The sequence below is a fragment of the Schistocerca americana genome, chromosome 1 (assembly GCF_021461395.2).
Source record: "Schistocerca americana isolate TAMUIC-IGC-003095 chromosome 1, iqSchAmer2.1, whole genome shotgun sequence".
NCBI lineage: Eukaryota > Metazoa > Arthropoda > Insecta > Orthoptera > Acrididae > Schistocerca > Schistocerca americana.
Window position 1 is genome coordinate 517,252,753 of NC_060119.1, and position 3,639 is coordinate 517,256,391.

A 3,639-nucleotide genomic window follows, 5' to 3' on the forward strand; every position below is an offset into this window, starting at 1 on the left:
TAACCGGTGACTACGCGAAAGGGAACGTAGCGGTGTTCGTCGAGGATACATTCTACTTCTCACCTCTGTCTACATGCTGACCCATGAACCCATTGATGGTGAGAACCTCAAATAGCTTATTGCTGAACTGCTCCGATCCTTTCTCCTCTTAGGAGATTTTAATGCGCACAGTGCAGCACCACCTGTCCTGTGGGTAGAATTCAGACTAACTGAAAATATCGTACTTACGAGCATGCGTCAAACTACTCTTTTCAGTACTGGCACAAGTTCATCTACCGCTGTAAACCTCTCCCTCGGCTCATCTGCCGTTGTAGATACCAGTCAGTTGGAGGGGAGGTTTAGAAAAGCTAACTGGACACTACAGCGAATTGGCTGTTTTCGAGCAGTGTGAATGAGTCCTACATGGGGTGGATCGCACTACAGCCATGATTCACCAAGCCGCTGATGCATCCATTCTCAAGTCATCAGGACCACTTAGGAGGCAGCCTGTGCCTTGGTAGAATGATGCGTGTCAGGGACACGACAGTGACTTATACAAAGTTTCAACCAGTTACCTACGGATGAAAATCTTGCAGCCTCTCTGGTGGCGAGGGCAGAGACGAGAAGAATAATTAGAAAGAATAATAAGTCGCAGCAAGAGTTCCTGAACTCCGTCAGCAGATCCACACTCGCAAATAAAGTGTGGGAAACCGCTAGGAGATTTCCGGACGGCACTCACGACTGCCAATAGCACTGTACGAGAGAAGGGATGCCTCCTCACATCGCCAGGAGGCACAGCTTGGACAGTGGATGAATCATATGGAAATTATAGCCGATTTTAGCCAGGATCTGGCTTACCGTCGCTATCGGGAAACACAAAAGAGGGTTGCTTGGGATTTCCGTTCCACCAACATTGAGGACTACAACAGGCCTTTTTCTCTTTGGGAGTTGGTTCCTGCATTATCGGTAACTCTTGATATTATGCCTGGTCACCACCTGATAACGTAAAGCATGTTAAAGCTGTTGAGCCATCAGACGACCATGGAGGACTACAACAGGCCTTTTCCTCTTTGGGAGTTAGTTACTGCACTATCGGCGACTCGTGATGCTGTGCCTGGTCACCACCTGATAACGTAAAGCATGTTAAAACAGTTGAACCATCAGGCGAAGGAGGCCCTTCTTCAGCTTTTTAATAAAAATTTGAGAGACAGGAGTATTTCTCATCTCATGGAAAGAAGCTGTTTCAATCCTGATTTAAAACTAGGGAAAGGTTGTATAAGATATACTATCCCCAATAGTTATCGCAGCGTCAGTCTCACTAGCTGCTTTGGAAAGACACTGAAGCGCATGATCAACCTGTGCCTAGTTTGAACTCTCGAAACCAGGTCACTACTAAGTCACTCCAAGCATGTGTTCGGGTGGTAATTCCACATTAACTAATCTGAACTTGCTAGAAGCAGCAATTCAACCAATTTTCTCATGTAAGCAACATCTTGTCGGTGTATTCTCCGATACTACTTAGAGGCATAATATTTTGTTGCAGCTCTACAAGCGGGGTTTGCGTGGGCGTCTCTCCAATTTCGTATAGCCCATCCTCTCAGACAAGTATTTTAGATACAGGTTCGGGAATGCCCCGTCTGGCCGTTTCAGGCAGGAGAACGGCGTCGCTCAAGGGACTATTTTAAGTGTAACGGCTTTCACCATCGCCATAAACAGTATAATGTCCATGGTGAGGTGTCCCGTACAGTGTTCCTTCTTCGTGGACGGCTTCTTCGTCTTCTGTGCGTCCTCCAACTTTGCAGCGGCTACTCGATAACTGCAGTTGAAGAGATGGACAGACAGTAGTGGTCTCAAATTCTCTTTGGATAAAAATTGTTTGTGTTGATTTTAACACTTGCACACTCTTTTTAATTTATGTTCTTTTTAGCTGGGGTACCATTCTCACTTTGAAGGGAAAGACGACTATCTGGGCCTCAGTTTTGATGAAAGACCAACGTGGTTGCAACATCTTAAAGACCTGCAATTGAGAGATCTCATTCTTTAACTATTCGAAAATGCGTCAGTCATAAGTCTTGGGGAGCTGAAAGTGCACGTCTGCTCCAATTTTATAAATCCTTCGTGTGGCCCCACCTTGAATACGGATGACGAATTTATGTATCAACAAGGCATCCGTACTTCAAAGCGCCGGATGCTGTGCACCACGAGAATATTAGAACGTCAACGGGGATTTATCCTTCAAGTCCAGTTTCTAGCTTCCGTGCAGGCACTGGAGAGCCGCCATTGACCGTTCAACGTCTTCTCCTCATGGCCTGTCAAGCATACAGGTCTAAGTCTGTTCCGAAATCCCCAGCATCCATGTCTGCCGCTGGACCGTCTGTTCCATAACCGTGCGCGGGCAACGAACCCGACTTGAATCCGTGCGTGGGAGAGCCTTTGAAGTATTACAGGTGGATGGAATTAAGATCCAAAGCCAAGGGTGGAGTAGAGGATCGTCCTGGCTACTAAAGAGACCCTGGTTACTTTTTGAATTGAATGAGTACAGGAAGAATTGTACCACAGATGATATTTTTAAAGCTAAGTTTTACGAGACTTTAAATCGCCACCAGGATTTTATTTCTGTCCATACTGATGAGTCTAAGCAGGGGAAATTTATTGGCTGTTCCGTCGGGTTCCCTTAATATGTCTTCAGGATAGGGCTCCAAGAGCAGTTTTCGGTTTACTGCACGGAATTGTTTGCTATCCTGAGGGGACTGGAGCGGATGAGACGACATAGTGGCAAGAAACTTCTCATGTGCTCTGATTCTTAAAACGCTCTTTTTGCTGTTGGTCAGATGTACCCAGTGGATAGTGTATTGTAAAGCCAGGAGAAGGAAATAATTTTCTGCTGGATTCCAGGGACACGGGGATCGGGGGAAATGAACTTGTTGATGCGGCTGGCAAGGAGGCTTGCTCCCTTCAACCCCGTGCCCTCAATTCAGTCCCTGGCGGGCAGTCACGACGAACATGATCCGGAAAATCATGATTTGGTGGGAGGCTGAATGGCTAGAAGTGAGGAGAAATAAGCTGCGGTCAGTGAAACCTTCAGTGCAACCGTGGCTGGTCGCCTTCTGACCACGACGAGCTGAAGAAGTAGCCCTTACAAGGCTCAAAGTGGGACGACTCGTAGCATCGGCGGAGGGGGGAGGGGACTGTTAGTATGTCAAAGTGAGACGACTGTGGTTTGCGCTAGATTTTGTGTATTACCCGCTGATAACATCGACGTTGAGAGTCCGAACGGTCCTTGTGTGTGACAAGAGCTCCTTCTCAAAATATTGGTTGCGGTATTTTTGTGTTTTTCAGATTGGCTAGGTCATCCATCATTTCTAAGTAGTTACCCAGCAACAATAATCTGGCTCCTTTGAAATTCTTGATACAGTTTGGTTCTTTGAATTTATTTATTTTTAAAAACATCTTAACCACATACGTCTCTATTTAAGGTAAGAGGACATATGACATCGTCATTTAGCGCCCTGAAACACAAAACAATAACTAACTATACGAATCAGTCTTGGGATAGACCTCCGTGTCTGTTATTCCAGAGGACGTACGTTGCATCTCGGGTACAGAAGTCATTCACAGAATGGTTCGTTGGGAGGTGATAGGTCTCAGTTTTCCTATCCA